At 46.7% G+C, this 24,997-nt stretch overlaps 1 long non-coding RNA gene across 1 annotated transcript; it reads right to left on the reverse strand.

Annotated features, from left to right (window-relative positions):
* Positions 1-22,848: 22,848 nt before the first annotated feature.
* Positions 22,849-24,962, reverse strand: LOC140219022 (uncharacterized). The gene is made up of 2 exons (XR_011895308.1): positions 24,759-24,962; positions 22,849-24,367 (listed from the first exon to the last, which is right to left on the reverse strand). It is a non-coding gene; the product is annotated as an uncharacterized lncRNA (long non-coding RNA).
* Positions 24,963-24,997: the final 35 nt, after the last annotated feature.

The raw sequence follows: 24,997 nt of genomic DNA on the forward strand, positions 1-24,997 counted from the left end.
TAACCATTCAAAATTATATTTGACTGCTACAACATTGGCTACAAAGCTCTCGGCCGTGCACATAGAAAGGAGCTTAATAACGGGACGGTTTGAAGCAGTGATATGACTGGCCCATTGTGCATGTCCACGTTTTGTCTCGATTGTGTGTGCTGTTACCGGCAAGCTAAATCTACCGCTAGGTAGGTTGAGCTTACCATTGAGGTGAATATGCAAGAAGGTTATTACGTCATTGCGGTCTCCATAATGAAGTAGAAAAGCGATAATGACAAAAATACATATGCCGCACATACAGGAAACATTTATCAATTTAATTATTTAAAGGCGCAAACAACATTAGTGCACACAACAGAACGTTCCATTCGTGTGTTCTCTGAAGTACAACTTCATTTTCGAGGCCGCAATGACGTATCTACATTCTCCTGGCATCGTCGCCTCAATGGTAAACTCGAGCTACTTAGCGGTAGATTTACCTTGACAGTAACAGTACACTCAATTAAACTGAGGCTAAACGTGGACATGCGCAAGGGGCCTGTCATATCACTGCTTAAAATCTTTACATTATTATGCTGCTTTCTATGCACTGGTGGGAATGGCCAAGAGCTTTGTAGCCGATATTGTAGCAGTCAACAATAATTTTGAATGGTTATCGGGCGGACACTATTCCTACGGATCAGAAATGGTTCCAGAGTACCGTCGCGCACCATTGCTATTCTTCTCGATGAAGATAACCGACGCACGCGACCGCTCACGAACAAATGACTATACCATTCGTGGCCACACTGAGTAAACCAGCGCGCTCGAAAAAATACTGTGCGTCCGGAGCGGTAAAGCGAGCCACATAAAGGCACAAAGAGACTCATAGCAATACAGTCACGTGAAATGCTAATAGCCAATTCAGCAATTTCACTTTCGTACTAAAGTCGTTCAGCTAGTAAAATGGTCGAGCTTGAAGTCCGCTGCGTTATGAGTACACAGAGATAAATGCAACATAGCAAAGCAGCTGATAACGAGCCAGGACGTTTCAGTTTGCTGAGTGCAGCATGATACATCTGCCGTGCCGAGCGTACGAAGTGCGCGTCCTCGGTTAACGAACACCTCTCTCATCAAGGCCACGTCGCCAGTACGAAGTATGAATGCGTAACGCACCACCAACGAATAATGAACCGAGCACGCACAACCCGTTACTATGGCGCACATAGCCTAATGGCAGAGCGCTCATGGGCGCGATATGGCGGATTCTGAAGGCGTGCGAAGGACATGCTGTAAAACAGTATTTCGGCGTGGTATAGGTATGCCGTGCGCGAACTGTGACTACATTTACCTGAACAAAAGATGCATTTTAGAAAAGTGCTTGAAGCAGCATGTGTATGATGCGAAAACGAAAAATGTCGCTGGCGACGTGCAGTCGAGGACAGATTGAAATGGACCACGGCGAAGGCAGCTGCGGGGCCGGCGCTGCTATCGCGCGCTCACGACGAGAGTACCCCGAGCGTCGTCAAACTTCTCCTCCGCACCCTCGCCATCGCGCTGGTGTTCGCCATGCTTGATAAATTTCTAGTGCCGCCTTCTGCTGCTCTGCTGCTGACGGTCGGGACGAAGTGGCGCGTGAATCGCCAGTAGTTCACTACGTTGCGCTGTCGCGCAGTAGCAGGCCATCAAACCTGCGCTGTGAAGGAACCAAAACTTGTGTTTTTTTTTTGTCGGCAATTTGCAGTCACGTACACAATTAAATGAAGCATATCTTCGGTTAAGAAACGTGGACCACTGCCAACTAGTGAAAAAGGCGCCTGGTGTGGAGACGTCTGCTCTTGCATGCGCGTTCTTTTTAGCTCGCAGCATAGAGAAAGCTCGCAGCCTCTCCGAGCCTTTAGCATCGTCTTATCGCTATTTAATCGTAGGGAGTAGCGCGAGATGACGCCGCTATAGCCGTTGCAACGTCTGATGCGCTGCGGGAATGCGTAGTCGGGGGTGCGAGTGTTCTCTGCGCCCAGCTCACGCTGCAGCTGCAGCTGCTGCTGCCACTTTAAAGCCGCAGGGCATATACATTTTTATTTCTTTTTCTGTCGAGTGATCACGATACTGCGTAGGCAAAGGATCGCTGCTGCGTCTCGTCAGCAAGATTCGGAATTATCCGTGCGCGACAAGTTGCTGGAATGACAGGGAGTGATCAACTCTTTATATTTGCACATGCTATCTCACACTGCTGGGTTTATTCGGAGTAGATGAAGTGGCTTCGGCAGGCTTTCTCCTATGAGAACTGCCGTCATAGAATCCTGGCTTTTTTCCTTCTTTTTGCGGGGATGTGCAGCGCTTGACGCCGTGCAAACCATGCGGCTTGATGCTCTACCGCCGGCGGCTCGCTATTAGCAGACTGCTTGGCCGGCGTCGTGAGCTTGCTGGCGGGCAGTTTTTACTCCAGCATGTTCCAAGTGACAGTTGCCCTGAAGGGGCTTTGTTAGGCTGGCGACCCTGTTGAATGGAATTATCTGTTTCTGGCGCATGGTATTAAAATCTGTTCGTCCAAGATTCGACAATAGCTGTTATTATAGGAGAAAGCCTACCGAAGCCCCTTATGGGCAAATATAAAGAGTGGGTCATTCCGTCATTCCAACAACCTATCGCGCACAGATAATTCCGAGTCTAGCAGACGAGACGCCGCAGCGATCCTTTGCCTACGCGGTATCGTGCTCACGCGACAGAAAATAAATGTGTAGGGCCTGCGGCTTTAAGGTGGCAGCCGTGTCGGAGTTGTCGGATGATCCACCGCTGCCACCAGTTGTAGGAGTTGTCGGACGATCTCACCGCTGTCATCCAGTTGTAATGGTTGTAGGTGGTAGGGAGGAACTTGGGGGGAACTAGGCGAGCAGCATTTATTTACATATTTTACATTCAAACAGGGGATACATTCGACAGCCTAGCGTGACTCCCAAAGGGAGCACGCAAGACGAAGCATACAGCATACGAGCACGATGACGAGCACGAACACGAGCACACCCTGGCAGCGACAAACAGCTGCTTATAAACACTCCGTGCTCTCTAGATCCCTAGGTGAGGGAAACGTTCGACCAGTCATCGTAGCCGAGCCGCCTTTGAGCGGGAGGGCTTACACGCACACGTACGCACTGGTTTCACTGCCCCCACCGAGGTGAGACGGGCTTCGCAGAACTCGGGGCTTACGTCTTGACCAAAGGAGGCGCCTCTTATTCCCCAAGCGGACCCCCGCAGCGTGGCCACCAGTTCTCCATTGTCTTGCGTCCTGAAAGGCACGTGGGACGTGTTCGGAAACTCCCCCGCTCACGGCAGACCAAATCGGCGGTGGCGTGTTCCGTAACAAAGCCTGGTTCGTCGAACTCATCTCGGCCTTCCCGCGACGGAGAGTTGCTGACTCAGCGCATCGTCCTCACACAGTCGGTCGCCGCAGCTGGTGTTGAAGGCTTCCATGGTCTCTTCGGGGAAGCTTGCCACGCTCGCAGCTGCAGCTGGCTGAGAAAACGTTGAATGTCGGTACCTCGGCAGGCCATTCCTAACAGCCGTCAGCTGCAGCGTGAGCTGGCGCAGAGAACAATCGCACCCCCGTCAACCCATTCCGGCAGCGCATCAGACGTTGCGGCTACATTCTTAAAACGGTTGCACCCTTTGGGGTGTATATTTGTCGCACAACGATAATCGTCATCTGCCTTGCTTGCGTTTCCTTTCTCGAAAACTCGGCGCTTGCTGCTTTCCTGTCGAGAATGCTGCGTCACACTGATAATGCGCATGCCGTTCGTGACTGGGAAGTACCGGGCTCGCAGCGTTAAAGAAAGGAAACGCGGGCAAGACAGATCACGATTATCGTTGTGGGACAAGATACGCCTCAAAGGATGTTAACTTTTTTAAGAGTGTAAGTAAAATGACACCCTTTTGCCACAAAACGATAATTGTCATCTATCTTGTCCGCATTTCTTTCTTTCTTTCTTTCTTTCTTTCTTTCTTTATTCATTTATTTCCTTTCTTTAACGCGGCGAGCCCGGTACTTTCTAGCAACGAACGGCATGCGCGTTATCAGCATGACATAGCATTCCCGACAGGAAAGTAGCGGGCGCGGCGTTTTCAAGAAAGGAAACGCAAGCAAGGCAGATGACGATTATCGTTTTGTGGCAGAGATACACCCCAAAGGGTGTAACTTTGCCTAAGAGTGTATAGCGGTGTCATCTCGCGCTGCTCCCTACAATTAAATAGCGCTAAGCCGATGCTAAAGGTTTGCAGAGGCTGCGAGCTAAGAGGGACGCGAATGCAAGAGCAGACGTCTCGGCACCAGGCGCCTTTTTCACTAGTTGGCACTGGTCCGCGTTTTTTAGCCGAAGCTATGCTTCATTTTATTGTGTCCGTGACTGCAAATCGCCGACAAAAATAAAAAAAAGAACGTGTCTGGTTCCTTCACAGTGCGGCGGTCTGACTGCGCGACAGCACAACGTGGGGAACTACTGGCGATTCACGCGCTCCTTCGTCCCGACCGTCAGCAGCAGAGTAGCCAAACGCGGCACTAGAAAATTATCAAGCATGACGAGCACTAGCGCGAGGGTACGGAGGAGAAGCGTAACGCCACTCGGGGTACTCTCGTTGTGAACGCGCGAAGCGCGATAGCAGCGCCGGCCTCGATTCCGCTCCGGCCGCCTTCGCCGTGGTCCATTTTAATGTGTCCGCGACTGTACTTGCGGAGGACGTGGCAGCATTTAACCATGATATTGGTCTTAGATAAAACTTTCGTTATCGCTAAGAATCTGAATTTCACGTCAGCATCCTGGGGGCTTCCTATCACACTACACAAAAGGCTGAATCGCAGCAATGGCATTATTTCGTATGCGTCCGCAAAATGCCTAGGTCGAATTTCTAGCACTTAGTGTTTCCAAGCAAAGCTTCCGTACAAATGAGCGGGAGCTCTTATCAGTCACATGCTATCAAATCTCTTCATAACCACGTTGGAGGGGAGCCGAAATTCATTATATTTATTACTGCCGTTCACTGCATTGCATGCATAATGAAGCGCACAAATTTGAACTTGCATAGAAGACGGCCTTGCTCTCAGTAGAACCGCTACATGGCCACGTGCGCCGAACAGAAAACAGCAAAAGAAATTTCGGCGTCCTCAACACAACTTAGCATCTGACACGATTGCGTTTACGATAGCTGCCTGCTGTTTCAATGTGATGGTCTTTCGTTTCGGCTTTCAGTTGGCTTGTCTATAGCATCGCGAAATGGCGGCGCGGTTGAACAGGTTGCACGCTGCGACGCCAACAACGTTTGTGGTGTTCGAGCAGTACGGGCCACACAAGGAGGCGTGGTTTCTGAGATTGCATCGGTACGATCTCTGAGGCCACGCCTAGCTGCACTAGCCTGCGCGGTGCCGCAGTTGGAGAAATTGCGATACTCAGCCTCTGCTTATGCGCAGCTATGCGCAAGTGAGAAGGAACACTGTTCGACGGCGCATTCAACGCATTTACCTAAAAGTTTTGGCACCGAATGTGTGCCGAAGCCCGCGGAATGCGATTGAGCCTGCAAAGGTCGGGCATTTCTTGTTTCGGAGACAAATCAAGTTTGTATTTCAGAGACAAATCAAGTTCGGCAAATCAAGTTAAAATTAAATTATGGGGTTTAACGTGCCAAAACCACTTTCTGATTATGAGGCACGCCGTAGTGGAGGACTCCGGAAATTTCGACCACCTGGGGATCTTTAACGTGCACCTAAATCTAAGTACACGGGTGTTTTCGCATTTCGCCCCCATCGAAATGCGGCCGCCGTGGCCGGGATTCGATCCCGCGACCTCGTGCTCAGCAGCCCAACACCATAGCCACTGAGCAACCACGGCGGGTGCAAATCAAGTGGCAGCATAATTTGACTTCGTTGAAAGAAGATTTTAAAACGTGTAGATCTACGGAGATTTCAACGGGGATTTCACTTTGTTACATCCAATAATCGTTATGTTCCGTTTCGTTATAAGAAGTTTCATTGTAACATGCGTTTGTTAATATTCTCATGTGGTAGTGACGTATAAAGAACACAGTAGCAATACTGTGAAAGACGAAACCAACTTTTATTGGGCGAACCTGTGCCAACAAAAACAGGCTACACTTAAAGAACGGCGACAGCGGCGAACACAATCGGCAATTGTCAAAATCTCATCAGCGGGTCAAGCGCGTCGGCTTTTGTACACCAGTCGTCGAACGTTCGCTGGGACCCGCGTGTCTTTCACAAAGTTCTGCAGTATTCGCGTCCCGCATACATGCAATCAGATTACACAAAGTGCGCTATTCTGGACATTCCGCCATTTTCTTCAATGCGTGACGTAGACCCGACGCGAATAAAATGGCGCTGATGGCCCCATTTTGCTTTCGTAACGTGACGCCAACTTGACGTTTTGCCTAAGAAACTGAAATTAAGGGGCTGAACGTAAGGTTCTTGGTAAAGCAAAACACTTTTCCTCCACAGTAAAAATAAAGCAGCTAGCTCAAAGCGCATGATTTTCCCGTCGAAAACGCTTCTCGCTTCCGTCGTCTGCTGCGTACAAGCCGTCGTCTGCTTCAATAGCTAGGGTGCGTGTCATGGCGTGTCCCCGAGAAATGGAATGAGTCATCGTATGTCGGCGCCAACACGCTTGTTTTCTTCCTTGAGACAACATACGCGACCTACCAGCGGTGATGCGCGCACGTTCTAGGCCACGTTTTCGCTATCTCGTGAAACGCAAGTCACTCAGCCCGACTTGGCTGTCTGAGAAACGGCCGAATATCACCGATAGCATTGCGCGCGCCAGAGATATCCACTAGCGCGACGCAAGCGCTGGCGCTGCCATCTCCTGTTCACTTCGCTGGTTACTCGCACCGCGGGGGGAAACTTCTAGGCCACGGGCCATCCCTTCTAATAAAAGTTTCAATCGAAACTTCAAGGCGCCGCCTTGCGTAAATCTCTTTTTATAATTTAGAAAGACGCCGTTGTCATAACTTTTGATTGTGCGAAAAGGCATTAATCTTCATTCCAATACAAATGCAGGCGTGAAAAGTGGACAACATTGCCGAAAGTTTGCTATGTTCAACCAATATTATTTCGTATAAACGCGTTCTTTTAAAAAATGATGGCCCCAAATAAATTCCAGCACCACCCGAGACCGGAGATGCAAATACTATATGAGCACGCGTTATGAACAAAAGATTTTCATGGCGCCAAACGACGGGGAAAATGTGGCGACACGCATTCCTCTCGGCTGCCATTGCATATGGCTGCTCATTAGCATAATTCGCGCGGCTCGTCGCACCACAAATTACGGCGGAAAATCTCAGATATGGCGGCCAAGCGCAACGTCACGCATCGTCAAAAATATGTTTATGAAACAGCCCCTCCTGTGACGCTCCTCACGGTATACTCCTTCAGCCAATCAGCAAGCTGGCATGGCGCATATCTTGCATCGCCACCACATAATCGCGACATTAAAGATGCATTGCACTGGCTCCTGTACGCTGCCGCTCACATTATTTTTGAAGCGCTAATGTCGCAATTTAGCTGCCAAGGACTAAAAAAATCTATTAGTCCATAAAGTTTGCAGCTCCACGTCACGTTTCGTCACCTTGATGAAAACGCAAAATTGCGTTTTGCAAAACTTCCGCTTCTCGGCACAAATTTCAAAGCACGTGACCTCTCGACAGCCAATCGGAGAGTAAACATGGCGGATAATGGCGGCCGTGCAGCCGCCATGCGTGTAGAGAATAGCGCCCAAGGTTCGGTGACAGTCAGCAGATGGAACCATCGATAACATTCCAGAAACTTCCGATACATGCAGGCGCGTCCTGCGCTGTGCGATAACATTGCGATTTTTAGAAGGCCCATTTCACATGATTGCTATTTCAACAATGCGACCGGTGCGACGCCCAGGGGCCGAATCTTATAACGGTTCGGAATACGAACCGTTCGCTTCGCCGCTTACGTCACTAGATGTGCCACTCCCAAGCCGGTGGTGGAAGAAGGGGAGGGCGCGACCAATAGATGAGAGGGTGCCACCTCTGAAGTGTACGTCATTATATGACGAGTTAATCGAGGAATTGCAGAACGTTTCTGCTTGTTAAATAAATGTAAAATATAAATTAAATATTATACGCCAAATTGTGAAGTATAAACTTGTGGTGCCGGGCGTTTACGCAATGCAGAAGTAATTTATTAATGTCATTCTTTTTCATTCTCAGCCCACAGGCGGTATCGCAAGCGTAAATGAGTTGGCAGAGCGCAGCGCTATGTCGTCTGCTACCAGGAGCTCGCACGATGCACGCAACAGGAACGCACTGCCAGCACTTCTCAAGTAGCTAGCGCGACAAAACCATGAACTGGTTCTTAGGGACACCTTTACTAGCCGACTGTATCAATTTTCCCTCTTTTTTCGCCCTTCGTCATTGGTTCGGACATGACTCGCTCGCCGCCGCGCTGCCGCTATCCCTGAGATCTGCCCCACGGCGCGTGGCGTGATAGAAGCAATGGAACTTGAAATCGAACATTACAGTATACGGGCCCTGCATTGCCTGCGCGAAGTCAAATCGAAGAGTGTGGTGCTGACGGTGCGCGCTGTGCCGTGAAATTGAGGAACAAAGTGCGGCACTCCCGAACTACAGAAGAAAAGGGCAGCCAAATAAGAGATCTCCACAATATCTTCCCGTCCTGACTGCATAGTTTTATCAGCCGAACGAAGGAAGCGCTGAGCCAGCCTAGGTTGAACCCTTCTGACTGCTGAACGGCGATCTGCAAGCTATTCACTCTGGTGATAGCACTAGGAATTCGATCTCACCATGCAAATATCTCCTTGGCATTGGCTTTGAAGCTGAGGTCACGGGAAAGTTGACCCAGCCCTTCAACCGGCCAACACAGTTACTGCGAGAGCAACTTTGTGGACAGTGTCGGCAGCAGAGATCTAGGCCATTCCGGTGAATGCTTCACGTCTGACCTACCTCTGGGAGCTGCAGGCCGGTGGCGATTAACCGCAGCGCGCTATGTTCCTTCCTCTGCGTTGAATGGCCACTCGTACGCTTGCACCCGAGTCTCCTCCATATGATAGCGTAGCCTGCAAAAGGTCTACTTAGAAAGCCAGCAAGGGTGGTGCAAACTCATTATCCGTCACTTCTTCGAACGCGTATCGCACTTCCAGCCGTGGTCGACACCGAAAGAGCAACGCCAAGCAGACGACGAAGGCAAGTAATAGCCTCCGAAGCAACCAACGCACGCGCGCGCGACGCCCGCGTGTCTCCGGGGTCGCGCGACCGGCGCGCACGGCCAGAGTCGCAAGCCCACAGCCAAGCCACAGCAACGGAACCCAAAGCGGACTACCCCTTCGCCGGTTCCTACGACTGGTTCGCTTTGAAGATGATTGACAGATGCGTGACGTATTTAAAAATTGCGATACCGCCCCGCTGCCTCTGACGACCTGTGACGTAATCAAAATTTTGGCCAATCAGGTGAGGCCAAAGGAACGGTTCCCCAACCGAACCGTTATAAGATTCGGCCCCTGGATTGCTTACTGCCAGGTTTCGTGGCACACGCTGCATAATTATTTTATTGTAATGAATAATACTTTTACATTATAATAGTATTGACTTTTCTTGATTAGGAGCAAATAATATACACTTTTAGTAATTTATAAACATGTTAGTTAAGATTTGTTTTGCAGTGCGCATCGGCGTTTTCTTAAGTTCAGTGCGCCATGGCGCACGTAAACAGCTGTTCGCAGGTAGTTCAGCGCTGTGTGTTGTCTCATCTGCCTTCTATGACCGTTTCGTTCTGCCTGCGTTACAACAATCGATAAGATGACCTATCGACAAGTTCATATAGCTACCCTCACGGCATATGCAGTATTCGGAATTCGGCTGCCACGAAGTCGTCGTGTCAGCCCAACAAGATCCTCGCGTTAGACGTGCTCGACGTCAGCTTCTGGAGAAATTATGTGTGTACATTGCTCGTGATTGCGCATATGCGGTGCCTGCTCCTAGCCATATTCTTACGCAAACGCAACAACAAGCACCAATCCGAAAGCCCGCGTGTGCCCCTGAACAAAGCCGCAAATGACCTGTGCGATTACTGGACGTGGAATGAAAATTGTGTTGTGAAATTCAACCTTAGCGCTAGCCTGCTTCGTCCATCGCCGTGCGTGTGCTGTGAATATATATATGGGAGTCCTCTCTAAATACTTCTAAAGGCGCAAAAGCCGACGCATCAAATGTTTTGAGCAGTTACCGTCCCTTTTGTAGAAACCTGTACGTTGTAACATAGCATTCTAAAGGACACGCTTCTCGTCCACTTTGTTATCTTGTGTCTCGTGCTGGTAGTATACTCTGAACTTCTAACAAGAAGACCATATGAATACGCGCTGCCCATAATGCAGGATCTTAGGCCCATGGCAGGCGCACTTGCCGTAAGGTTATTCAGCTTTCTGCTCAGCTTCGCACGCCACTCACGGTTAGCCTGTTTTGTGGACACAAATATTATTATATTAATAATGTTATTAGATAGTTTCTTTACTGTAATTTATAGCAATCATCCAGATTTCTTAAGCTAGTCATGAGTTTAACCTGTATTAGATCAACATTGTTATGACATGCTTATGGGAGTTATTTCAAACTAGATTGCTCAGCCAGAGAAAGTGCAAATGAAAGTCTGAATGTTTATTCCAATTTGGTATTCCTAAACAGATTATATTGGCAGAATTTTATGCCTACTTGCGTTTCCTGCAACTCAATGTTCAGAGCTGGAAAAACTGATTCCTTTTCTTGCTGTCAAAAGGCTGCTTTAACTTCGATAGCAAGTTATAATTATTCACTTCTAAAGTGTTAAGCAATGACTGTATCTCTAAGCTTATCAATGCGTTTTTGCTCCACAAACACAATTAAGTTTTATTTCTCCCTCTCATTGACAGCCATGGAATGAAACTGCTCACTTTCATAAGTATGAGGATGCAAACATTCTGGAGTTTGTCCTGAGCATTTGTCTGCATCCTATGGTGTGCATGTTTGTATCAAGTTCTGGTGTTGCAATCTCAGTGATCTACGCATATCTTATATTGCAACAAAAAAATTTATTGAACTTTGAAATCTACAACGTGGCCATGCAGTAACGACGACATTAATAAGCAAAAAAACCTGCAAATTCAGTGCACGTCTTGGAATCTATGCGAAGTGAAGTTTTTGTCAAGTGGTCAATTGAAGGGAAGCTGAAACACTTTTCGAAAAAAATGAGTTCTCTGCGGCATTCTACAGTTTTGAGTCCCCTGAACACGAATATCTGGTTCAAAAAGGGCGGAAACAAACGCAAGCGGCTGTTTTTCCAAGAAAACGCGCACCAGCGCCTCAGGGCATCGCGCGAACGCCGCTGTTGCCCGTGATTGGTCGGGGCCGCTGTGACGTCGTTGGCGGTAGTCGCCGGTCGGCGCCGCCGCATGTCTCCATTCCAGAGCGTAGCACCATTCCTTTCTCTCTGGTAGCACGCGGTTCTGCTGTTCTGGCTTCATAGCTGAGTTGCAAGATGGAACGTTCTCGCTGTCTCCGATAGCTTGTATTGTCCCCGTACATGTTTGAACCCACAGCCGATACGGAAAACGATGGCGGCAACAGAGTCAACGACGATATTGAGTGTGCCAACAGCGAGAGCGATGTGTGCACCTTCTCGCGCGCTGGAAATCTTAGCTGGCACGTATGTTTTTTTTTTTTTTTATGTAGCTGCACGTTGCAATGACGGGAGAAAAAATGCGCTAATGTGTCACTGGGAACATGCTGCTGGAAGAATTCCGAAGCACTAACTTCTCATTAGATTTACACGGGTGCAATTCCGCGATGTCAAGCACCTCGCCGCTGCTTGTCTAAAGTCCCGTGGTTTTTTCAGCGTTGATACACGATCGCGAACATAAGTGCCGCGTTTCAAAGCGCGCACATGCAGTGCTGTGAGGTAGTCATGGAAGTTGCTTATCATACACATCCAGAGATGCCCAGAGGTATTATATGTGCAATATTCATACTATGGTTCGACGACTTTGCGAGTGTGACTCGATCAAGAATCGGTATGCGTGCTCCATGCTAGTGTTGACATAAAGATATTAGGCAATTTTAGCACCGCCGTGTGGTAAACACGATAACTGAACCAAACGTCGAATGTCACTAGGCAAGCCTACACTCCATTTGATACCTCAGGTGCATCGCTGTGGAAGCTACGCTCGAAGTCCGGTCACCAAAATTTATTACTGCGCGCGTTTCCGTCTATGCTTCGCAGCGTGCCAGCGGCGTTTGCTCGCGCGAGCATGCACGTGAAGCTGCCGCGACGGGCTGCAATTAAAAAATACCGAAAAGAAATTTTTTTTAAAAGAACGTGTTAGCAGTCGTATAAGCTAGTACACGGATGGTTTCTATGGGTAAATTCTTTTTTTTTTTCATTCCGAACTGAGCTTATATATGGAAAGCTTTCTGAAAAATCGGGTCAAGAAACACCGAACGTTTTCTAAGTGCGAACGCAGCCACTGCAAGAAGTATCTCAAGCCTCCACAGCGTTGCACCTGATATATGAAACGGAGTATAGCAACGCTAGCAACAACGCGTTTTCGCATTTGTCGTAAGGCTATCCGGCTACGCTAAAACTGTGTTACCAGACGTTAATGGCTGCAAATGTTCGTATTTCTCCAGTGCATCAATGTGGGCCTAATCACGCTTTCATTAAACTAGGTGCACCTGCATGTGCTGCGTATTGATGGAAGATGAAGAGAACTGCTTGTGCTGCCAGGAGGTGCAAGAGATTAGGAAAAAACAGAAGCGCACGCAGTGCGTAACAAGTTCAAGACAATTCAGGACTGTGTGCCTCAGCAGGGCAGTACTGGAAGTGGCACTTGCCTAGAAAGGAGTCGAACCGGCTGGACAAGGCAAGAAGTTTACACACAGGTGTGAAAATGATATGGCCAATGGAAAAAAAGTGATGCAAAAGCAATTTTTTTACAGGCAGTTGAGGTATGCAGCATACCGCCAGTTTGTCTGGCTAGTATGGAAAAAGTTGGGAAAGAAGAACCGTCGAATTCTGCCAAGCTGTGTACTTGAAGTTGTTCGGGCTTCAGTCGCGCCGATTTAATTGGAATACCGATTGCCCGCATCGTTGTCAAGCTCCGATGATAGTCACTGTCGCGGAAATGGTCCGAGCACAGCGCAGTTGATTTCGTCGGTACGAACTTATCTCTCCTCACCGCATGTACCCACTGCGCTGCAAGCTTCTTTTCCTTCGGGAATTTGTGAAACACCACATCGTCTCGCCCGCCTGTGTTCGCGCAGCCGAATGCTGCACAGAACGAGGGCATGTTGGGCGCCCTTGGCTGTAGGCACTCACGCAGCACAGAAGGAAAGAACAGTTTACGAAAATCGCAAAACAAACGTGAGCGGCGGCGGCGGCGGCAGATCTCTCGTAGCGTCGTTCAGTAAAAAGCGCAGGACGGAAAGAGGCATGCCAGCACATGTCAGCACGCCGGTCCGCAGCTCGGTTGGCTCCCTCCGTGGTTGGCTCGGTCTCCGCCCATAACGTCACTCTCACCGGTTCTCTCCTCTGCCAACGTCCTCACCCGGCGCTCCGGGAAGCGATGGGGGCGTGTCCGCGCGGGTGATTTAGAAAGCGATTTCCGCCCGTTATATTAACAAAACGAAAAAAAAAATTTCGGAACCGTAAATTATTAGGTCTGTTCTTCCCAATCCCAGCAATTCATAGAAATTGAAAACCGTTTCAGCTTCCCTTTAAATGCTGTTAAAGTAACTGCAATATATACATTTTGTCTTATTTTCAACAATCCAACATGTCATCTTTTGCAAGGTTTCCTTATGCACTACATAGGTCACAACCTTAATGTCATGTAATCTTTATGCACTACACTGTTCACAAACTATACCGAAATGCACACGGCAGTTAATGCAGATGCACACTGCGAGACATCAACACAGTGACGTTTGTTGAGCAAGGAATGGTGCGAGGTGTATGCAGATGAATGAATGGCATGTGCTTATGTACATATTTCTTTATATACCTCGCAGGCTGCAAGGTTGGAGTATTAGGTGAGGGGGAATAAAAAAGCAGTTACAAAAGGAAGAAGGGCACAACATTAAGAAAAAAAAAAACAGCAAAAAAGCAGCACCAATACAATGCACCAACTAGCCCAACGTGTTTTACTGGCACAACATTATTCAATACTTAACAAACAATAAAAGAAAAAAAATACTGCCCATGCACCCTGTACAGATGGTAAACCAGCGAAGCTGAAATGGGCGGCCCCGGTGTTTATCACTGGGTTAATTCCGATGCTTTATTCAAGTCTTTCTATATTATTAGTTATGTCTGTGTTTCTTAATGAGGTTACGCACATGTTTGGCATGGGTTTATCACATTGTTTATTTGTAATGCCACATATCGTGCTTTGCATGACCACCATCATGAAGGGTGCAATGAATGATTCATTGTACTAATCCAGTGGGTTCATCGGTCTTTCTGACTTATGTTACGCATTTGTGTTATGTAATGCGTTGATCATAGTATTTATGACTCGGTTATGCACTGTAGTTACCGAGTGACGCGCCGGGGCTGCACATTTCATTTAATTAAATTCAGGGACACATCTCTGAACCTATAGGGAAGTCGGAGAGAGACTGCTGCACGCATGCTCTGCTGCGAAAGAAATGACATCACTGTCGGTGTAGCCAATCACCCACCACACTTTTGCAGCGAGATAATCGTGACATCATGATCTTGTCTTAACCCCGTCCCCCTCTGTGTCCCTTCCCTGCAATAATACATAGATGAATGTATATGTTTTAAATGCATGAGCATTTCTATGTCAACCCAACAATAAATTTCTCCGTCCGTCATGTAAGACGAATGCAATGGCTCACAACCCTATAAATTATGGCTCATACCCCCACACTAGGGTCTTTGTTATCGGACCACGAGTGTTTCGCCTAGGCATACACAGCTTCACTGTAAAAAGAATGAACACCTTTCTGCTAGAGACCAAGACAATCATGAGGCGTACTAACAAAGTTTATTGAACATGCCGAGTAAATGCTGGTTGACAAGCAATAAATCGAAGTTACACAAGAAGCAGAAGTAAAAACTGATGTGTGTCCATACAGATCGCAACACTGAAACGCATCCATCTCTGAAAGTGTAACAGAGGCCATGCTGACACAAGGTTCTCCCAGTGTCTTTGCATCTACAGCTTCCACAATTTCTCTAGGCAGCCGATCTCTACAGAATGATAGCTTCCTCTACAATGCACTCTCGACATCTGAGCGTGCATTGTAGAGGAAGAAGCTAGCATTCTGTGCAGATCGGCTGCCTAGAGAAATTATGGACTCTGTAGATCTAAAAATGCTGGGAGAATCTTGTCAGCATGGCCTCCGTTAGAAATGGATTCACTTCCTGTCAGGAAGCAAACATTAATTTTTGCTTCTCCTTTTTGTGTATGTTCGGTTTATTGTTTGTCAGCCAGCATTTACTCGGCGTGTAAATTAAACTTTTGGTTGTTGGATCATCTCGGTTTTCTCGTTCGTCCTATGTGTTCTCTGGTGCAGTTTGCAGCCAGGATATTCTTCATTTTTTTAGTTTGCAACAAGTCACTTTAGTGGCCCTTATGATGCTTCTATGTACCTTATAAAATATTTATTTGGCCAATGTAGCAAGAATGTATAGTGTGAAGCAGTAAGAACAGGGTACGCTAACTTCTAATCAAAACGTTTATTGTGAAAATGCAGTGGTTTATAAAGGTTACCAGGAAGTAGTACAGCAATAAAACCTGATAAAAACTAGTGCTTGATGAAACCAAACATAAAAACGGGAAAGGAGGAAAATACATATGAATATACAAGTCCAGGGGGAAAACACATTGTGATCACCAAGTGCGCATGTGGCTACCTTCCAAGAAACTTGTTTTTTTTTTTTCGATGGCATAGAACTGGAAGAGTGTGCTTGCATAAGCAAGCTGTAAGTATATCTATTGGAATGAGAACAGTGTTTCTTGAAAGGTGCTGGCATGCAGTATAGGCAATTGTAATGATCTTTTTCCTGCACTTGGAATTTTTCAGTATTTTCTTTCTGTAGCATTTTTATTTATGTTTTGGTGCATCAAGCACCAATTTTTATCTAGCCTTCAAAGATGTCTCTTTTTTTCTGGTAATTTGTATAACTCGCCACATTTTTACAATGCACCTTAGTTGAATGTTAGTCCTCATCCATCTCTATTGTCATCCTGTTGGTACTGCTTCATGCTGTGCACCCTTGCAACACGTGTGTGACAATATTCATAGGGAAAGGAAAGGGTAAGAAGGAAAGGGAAATAGTAGAGGCATTTCATATAAGAAAGGAAGGAGATAAATGTATAAGCACTCCCTCTCTTTCCTCGTCGGAAAAAGAAATCACATTTTTGGAAGAAAGATTAAAATGATGTGGATTTGCAGATGTTCTTACGACTGATGTGCGCATGCCTATGCTGAAAAAGGTATAAATGTCCGGTGAATTTCAAATAAACTTCCATTTGGCAGTCAGCGCTTTTCTGTGGTATTTCATTCCTTGTGTCCTCGTCTTTTTCGCGCTGTTTCACCTCAGTTCTAAGTACGAACCATCTAGCCCTCATCAAGATCTTACTAATGCCATTCTTTAGGTTACTGCTGTGCTGACGAGCTCTTTCATTAAAACACTGCCCCGTTTGACCTATACAAGTTTTTACAGAGCTCAGCGGTATCTGATAGATAACGTTGCGCCTGCATTCGGTGAAACGGGATTTATGATTTGTGGTGCACAGGGGCCTTTCGCGCGTTTTCATACGATTACATATCGAGGACAGCTTGCACGGGGAACTGAAAAGCAAATTAATATTACGTCTATTGGAAACTTTCTTCAGATTGTGTGACAACTTCTGCAAGTATGGCCCCACGTGCGCTTGTCTCTTATCTTTATTCTTTTCTTTTTGTGATGTTTCGGAACTTATTCCTTTCTCTTTCTGCAAGATGGCTACGCATACTGAAGTGATCACAGAACTGGGAAAGCCTGCGTTCTGTAACTGCGCTATCTGATTTGAAAAACTTTGATCGCACTCATGCTCACACGATTTACTCAGTGCTGCCTTAATGCACGTGGTTGCTACGCCTCTCTTAATCGATTTAGAGTGTGCGCTGTCGTAACGCAACAAGGTTTTCTTAGATGTGGGATGATATCCCCAGCATACATGCTCGTCCAAAGAAAATGAGAATAATATCTAGAAACTGGATGCGGTTGTTAAGTGGCAATTCATACGTGAATTAAGTCCTCCCGATGAATTAATAAACAAGTCCAAAATTTCTTCGACCGCGTAATGAAAATGCATACAGGTAGCGCGATTACAGAGCGCCGGCTTTCCCAGTTTTGTGATCACTTCAGTATGCGAAGCCATCTTGCAGAAAGAGAAAATAAGTTCCGAAACATCACAAAAAGAAAAGAATAAAGATAAGAGACAAGCGCACGTGGTGCCATACTTGTACAAGTTGTCACACAATCTGAAGAAAGTTTCCAATAGGCGTAATATTATTTTGCTTTTCAGTGCCCCGTGCAAGCTGTCCTCGATATGTAATCGTATGAAAATGCGCGAAAGGCCCCTGTGGACCACAAATCATAAATCCCGTTTCACCGACTGCAGGCGGAACGTTATCTATCAGATACCGGTAAGCTGTGGAAAAACTTATATAGGTCAAACGGGACAGTGTTTCAATGAAAGAGCTCGTCAGCATAGTAGTAACCTAAAGAATGGGTTTGGGAGTAATTTGGCAGGACATTATAAGAAGTGTCCCTGCACTCCCATATTTGAAAAAACAAAATGCATAGGAAAAGGAAAGAGGGAAATGGAAATAATAGAGGCTTACTACATTAGAAAGGAAGGAGATCGATGTGTAAGCGCTCCCTCTCTTGCCTTGTCGGGAAAAGAAATAGCCTTCTTGGATGAAAGATTATGATGTTGCTGATTGCAGATGTTCTTGCGACTGTTGTACGCATGCCTATGCTAATAATAATAATATTTGGGGTTTTACGTGCCAAAACCACTTTCTGATTATGAGGCACGCCGTAGTGGAGGACTCCGGAAATTTTGACCACCTGGGGTTCTTTAACGTGCACCTAAATCTAAGCACACGGGTGTTTTCGCATTTCGCCCCCATCGAAATGCGGCCGCCGTGGCCGGGATTCGATCCCGCGACCTCGTGCTCAGCAGCCCAACACCATAGCCACTGAGCAACCACGGCGGATACGCATGCCTATGCTGAAGAAAGGTATAAAAAGGCTGCAGAATTTCAAATAAACTTCCAGTTGGAAGTCAGCGTTTGTCTGTAGTATTTGTTCCTCGTGTTCTTGTTTTATTCGCGCTGTTTAACCTCAGTTCTAAACATGAACCAACGAGCTCTCATCAAGATCTTACTAAGATCTAATATTGTCACGTGGTGGTGACGTTGAAGAACACAGTAGCAATACTGTGAACGACAAAGCAAACTTTTATTGGGCGAACCTGTGCCCACAAAACAAGCTACACTTATAGCACAACGATAGCGGCGAACACGCTCGGCGACCGTCGAAAATCTGATCAGCGGGTCAAGCGCGTCGGCTTTTATACAACAGTCGTCGAATGTTCCAGACTAATCGTTGGGACCCGCATGCCTTCCACAAAGTTCTACAACATTCGAGTCACGCGATGAAATCAGATAACACAAGGTTCGGCGACAACAGACAGCCGGGTAGAAGCATCGATAACTTTCCAGAAGCGTCGCATACATGCAGGCGCGTCCCTCGCTGTGCGATTACAGTTGTTAAGCGGCGAAACGTGGTCGGCCGATAAAGATAAGCACACGTGTCAATATTGTATTATCCACCCTACGTGGATTTCGTGTCCGCAGTATGTAATAAATAAATAAATGAATGAATAAATATCTTAATTATCTAAGAAAACCTAATAACGACCGGTAATTATGATCTGGTAAACGTCTCTACATGGTATGCTAAGAATAAACGTTTTATTTCTCCTTCCAAAACTAAGTACACAACCTTTAATTCAAGTTTTATAAATGACACACACGTTGGGCCACATTTTATTAATATGCATGCTATTTATCCCTCTAACCATTGTTCGTTTTTGGGCGTGAAGCTTCATTAACACTTCAAATGTAACATGCACATCCAAGAAGTACAAAGAAAAACTTGTGACGGAATTAGGGTGCTACTGAAGGGTAGATTATGTTTTGATTTAATTACTTCGGCCGTTCTGTACTAAACGTTCATTCACGGTTACAAATTATTAAATTATGTTACAATTCACTGTTACAAATTATCGATTAATTGTTTTTGTTAGAATATATGCGAAAACAGCTTTTATTATGGTCTCGACGGAGAAGCACCCATGCAAGCGGTGAATGTTCCGGGTAATTTCGTTGTAGGAGAGCCGCGGTTTTGTCGCGCAGAGCCAGCGGTACCTGAATAAAAAATGCACGGGGGTTAAGTACTGCTAAATAATTTTTACTCATTCAATAAAAAAAAGGCTGCCTTTTTGGCTACCTCAATGAAAATCTGTCCCGATTTAAGCAAATTAATTAGTTGGCCAGTCCCAACACGTATGCACCCACTTTAAACAATATGCGTTGCTGTACGTTGCTTCTTCAAAGAGGACGCTCTAGGTGCAACTGATGTTTACTGTTGGACTGTTTCATTGCTGTCATTTTCATGGTGCAGCAGATAACTGAAAACAATTTTGTTTTCTTTTACAGGCTCTTCAGAAGGGAGAATACTTGCGAACGGCAGCACATGCATGTAGCAACTAATGTAAATAATTTTGTGCCGAATGAACTCCACAGAAACTTTACAATTCAGTTTATTGAGAAATATAGTATTTGTTCAGTTCAATCTTAAAATGCCGCTTCCCTCCAATATTCTTATTCAATTCGAAAATTCCACGACACGAACACCCATACTATCTACATATGTGAAGTCTTTTGTGCATGTACTTCTCAACGCCCTTCTTCCTTCGACAAATATTATACGTCTTTGTCCAGGGGTGCTATTTTGTAGGAATTCTATTACTTTCTCTGTGCCTTTTGCCGCCATCACCGCGCATCCATTGGTCGAAAATGACCGCGCCGCGCCCATTTCGTCTGTCAATCACGCGACGTCAGGAACCCGCGAAAACTGTAATCGTCATAGTGACATTGACGCACTCATTATGCGGAGCATAAGGCACAGATTTTCGGCACGGCCAGACAGAGGCAGGGTCTTTTCCGAAGGCATAAAAAAATGGCCGCCCCTCTGACTGCTATGGCCGTGGCTCTTCGCCGTCGCCGACGTGAACACGGAGAGCCAGACGACGCGTTTGACATGCCGGATGACCATTTTCGACGGCATTTTCGACTCTCGAAGGGAACGGTGCGGTTGTGCGAGGAACTGGCAGGAGAACTAGAAGCGGAGCGAGCGACGGGACTGTCGGTGGAGCGGAAGGTGTTGTGTGCGCTGCGCTTCTTTGCCACTGGGGGCTTCCAAGCGTCCGTTGGCAGCGAGGAGACGATTCGTGTGTCGCAGTCGACAGTGAGCGAGTGCGTGCGACGGGTGGCAGAGGCTGTTGTAAACGCCGGGGCGCGCAACAAGTGGGTGCATTTTCCTAAGGCGGCCGAGGAAAAGGCAGCCGTGAAGGAATGTTTTCTTCGGCGCGGTGCTATCCCCGGCGTCATAGCTAGGATGCGTCGACGGCAGCCTCGTAGCTATTGTCGCACCGAAGGGTGAGCGCAAGGCTGCGTTCATGTGCCGCAAGGGATATACTACGCCCTCAACTGCATGTTCGTAAGTAAACCTCACGTTTTCTGGTGCCGATCCTTTTTGACAGTTATGTTGCTCATGTCAATGGGCACTTTCTCTGTTTACGTTTTACCAGATCTGCGATGCGGACATGAAAATCTTGGCCGTGGACCCTCTGCGACCGGGGTCGGACCACGACGCTTTTGTCTGGCGGACGACATGGCTGCGCCGGCGGTTTCAAGCGGGCCGCATCGTGAATCCCGGGGAATACCTCCTTGGTGAGGCAAAACACCTTTTTTGGCGCAGTCATGCTTCAGTAGCGCAGAACGCCGTGTCCGCTCCAACCCAAACTTTTAACCAAATTACAAGCACATAAGTCGGGAGTAAAAAAAAAATGAAGTCACCATTGTCAATGTTCGAAGTGTTAAGTTACAAGCACATTATGTGCCTGCAAGGAGAAGATGAAAGCAATACGTATTAGTGCTGCTACTGCACCCAGTGCCTGCCAGAAGCAGGAGAAATGCACAAACATTAGTGCTGCTACTGCTACTACTGTCATTGATAGTACCAACAAGTGTTGATTTCTTCTGCTTGTGGCAGGCACCGAGTAGTGCACTTGTAAATTTGTTAACCGTTTGTGTCGGGTATGGACATGCTCAACTCATGCTTTTACTTGGGATTCACCTCTGAAGCCTGCTGTAGATTTCCTAAGTTTACAACTTGCCTCTCGTCAGAGGAGTACTCAATGTACTATTTCCATCTTCGTGCAGGTGACAGTGGCTACCCCTTGGAGCCGTGGCTCCTGACCCCAGTTCCTGGCCATCCTCCAGCGCAGACAGCCGAGGGGCAGTACAACACAGCACATGGCGCCATGCGTTCCGTAGTGGAGAGGTGCATTGGGCTCTTAAAGAGCCGTTTCCGCTGTCTTCAGCGATATCGCACCCTCCTCTACGAGCCGGAACGTGCAGCCAACATTGTCGCGGCATGTGCTGCGTTGCACAACCTTCGCCTTTCTGAGGGCAACATAGACTCGGGCGATGATGACAGCGATGACGACAGCAGCAGCAGCAGTAGTACTGAGCTCTGCGGTAATGGCGACCCCATTCCACAAGGTCTGCTCCGAAACACAGGGTCGAGAATGAATTATTTGAGAGGCCGGGCGGTCCGTGACTCTGTGATTGGCATGTTTGGGACAACCCGTGCGCAGCACATACATTACCTGAGGAGTGTTCGGCGGCAGCTGCGACGTCAACAGCAGCGTCAGCATCGCTAGGTGCATGCACACAGTTGTAGCATAACATATGCCAAATAATTGCGTTGTGCATTTCATGCTGTGAAATTGCAGACAGATGTCCCATGCTAAGTTGTGGTTGATGTTTATGTAATGCAAAGCATTCATGACTTGTCAAGAAATGTAAAGGTTGTGTAGTGAACCGTTATGCAAGGCCTGCATTTATACTAAGTGAAACAGTATGTTTAGTGGTGACATACAAGATTGAAAGCAAGCTAAAAATAAGTGTATTTTCAAAGTGTCTGCCATGATTTGCTTGTTGCTGCTGTCGTGACCTAGATGCCCTGCGTGCCATGCATGTAGCCTGCAGTTGTCATAATTATTTCTACTCGTATCGGTGAGAGTTCTGTGTTCCCTTACGCATTGATAAACATAAGCGCCTGTCTACTCGCTTTCTACTCGTGCAGAGAAGCTCCCAAAAGCCAAAATGTACAGTGTACGTCACACCTTCCGCTCCATTGAACGTGCTGTTACACGTGCACCTTCTAGTTCCTCCATCATTTTGTCTCACAACAACCGCAAAGTTCCTTTGTAGTGACGAAAATGCCGTCCAATTGGTCATCCGACATGTCAAATGCTGTGGCTCCTGTGAAGTGTGTACACGCATGAGCAGTTGATAGATTTCAACAAAGTGCCCTCAATTGTAAATAGCTGAACTCGGTGAATGGAATATTGCAGTGTGTAATTACATTTCCACAGTGCAAGCTAGCACTGCAAATACAGTAGCGCCATGCAAATAAAAGCACCAGAGGAACACTGCACCTTTCTGTATTATTTCACCCTTCAACATAGACATTTTTTATGGTAACACTTTATGTACACATCACGTGCGACAGTCTCTACATTGAATAAGTGCGAGAATAGTGAGTACTGCAGCAGTAGAGGCATATGCAACATATCACAGACAAGTTGTAATAAATATTGCATCACATTGTTCTTGCATCTGAAAGATTCACAGGTAACTGCATCATAAAATATCACAGGTAACGGCAGGCATCGTGTAAGGAAAGTGTTGTACGCTGCACAAATATGCAGAAATAGCAACTGGCTTAAACTGCACCTGAAAAAAAACAGGTGCTGGTGCTTAAATCACGCATCAACAGAAGAATATCACTGCAAAATGTGTAGGTACATCACTACGTGTGAAAGGAACATGCTGTCGTGGAGTTCCATACTGGAAAAGAAAGCCATAACAGCTTGCTTTGATATTGAGTAAGAGAAACTGCATAAATATTGCACACGAGGGGTAAACGTACAATGTATCACAACCATGAAAGAACACTGAATGACAACAAAACGTGGTAATGATAAACAAGAAAAGAAGACGTCAAGCCCTGTATGTCACGACAACAAAACGTACTAATGAAAAAGAAGACATTAAGCCCCGTATGTCACGACAAAAAAGAAATATCAACCGTGAAAGATCAGTGAATGGCAACAAAACATAATAATGAAAAACAAGAAAAGAAGACATTCCAGCCCTGTATGCCAAAAAAAGCATGTATAATATGTACATAAATATGCAAAAAAAATACACATTACAAATGAGGTGAAGGCGCATAGGCAAGAAATTTTCAGAACTTTTTCTTTTTGCTGTGCATATTCAGAGGTTCCGTTTGACATTACATTAAGGCGCGAAACTGTCACCATTTGATGACACAGGATTAAATTGTAGAACATTTGCAGTGTTGCTTCGTGCTTAACTTGACATGACAACAACTAGGCACCTCATAATTGCAATGCCGCAGTCAGACTAATGTACCATCAGGCTTGCTGGCACTTGTGCAGGTGAGCGTGATAGTGTGGGCGCTCTTATTGCTGAAGTACAACTTCAAACAAAAAAATCATGCTGCAACGGCTATGCTACTTGTGGTTGCATGAAAAGGTGACTTGAGCAATTATTTCTTGCAAACTAGCAATATCCGGCCTTCATATCATCATTACTACAACAGCAAAATTTAAGCTAATAAAAAAATGGTGTAAAATTCCTTGTTTATGCTAGTACTTATTTAAACATGTTGGTCCTGAGAGGGGGGAGGGACTTGGCTGCCACCATGGGCCAGTGCAGCCAGCAGCAGCTGCAGGAGACGCTGGTTTGTCTCCTGTGAGCGCCGTTCCACTGCCAGCCGCTGCTGCTGAACGTCGCGCATGCTGCCAACCACCTCCCTCAGCTGTTGCAGTCCCTCCATGTGGACAGCATGTTGCTGCCGCAGGACATCCATATGGACGGTATGCTGCTGGCGCAGGACGTCCATATGGGCCTCGTGGTGCTGTTAGCGAATAAGATGTGTAATTAGTTTAATTATATAAGCTCAGTGACAAGGCCTTGGTGTGTTGAATTCATCCGCATTTGCAGGCTATTGTCACTGTATATTGAAACACTGAATATATCTTTCTGGCCCATCAAATTTGTGCAGTCCCATTCCATTAAGATGTCTTACATGGTTATACCTGCTTCCCTGAACCTAATGCCACTTCTTTCTTTTTGCGACATAATTGCGTAAATATTGACACATATTATTCCACGCAAATGCGTACAAGATATGATCAGCACAGCACTGTATGCATACATTATGTTTGTTTACTGATTAATTGTTGGAGAGGTCATATGCTCGTCAATTTCATACGCAGAAAAATATACGTCTGTGGCCTTACACATACCCGCTGGTTTTGCTCCAGCATTTGTCGGCGGAAGCGGGCCTCCTCCTGTGCCCTGGCTTCCGCCGACTAGCCCTGCCGAACGTATTCGGTAGTAGCCATCTGGACGGCGCCCTCGAGGTCCTGCTGCCTCGACTGCCTATGGGGGTGTGCCTGCGGCTCTCGTGGGGTAGGCTGGGGGGTCGGCTGGGAGGGTGGCTGCTGGAGGGTCGGTTGCTCTTCATGCAAGACAAAAACAAACA

This window comes from Dermacentor andersoni, chromosome 6 (assembly GCF_023375885.2).
Source record: "Dermacentor andersoni chromosome 6, qqDerAnde1_hic_scaffold, whole genome shotgun sequence".
Lineage (NCBI taxonomy): Eukaryota > Metazoa > Arthropoda > Arachnida > Ixodida > Ixodidae > Dermacentor > Dermacentor andersoni.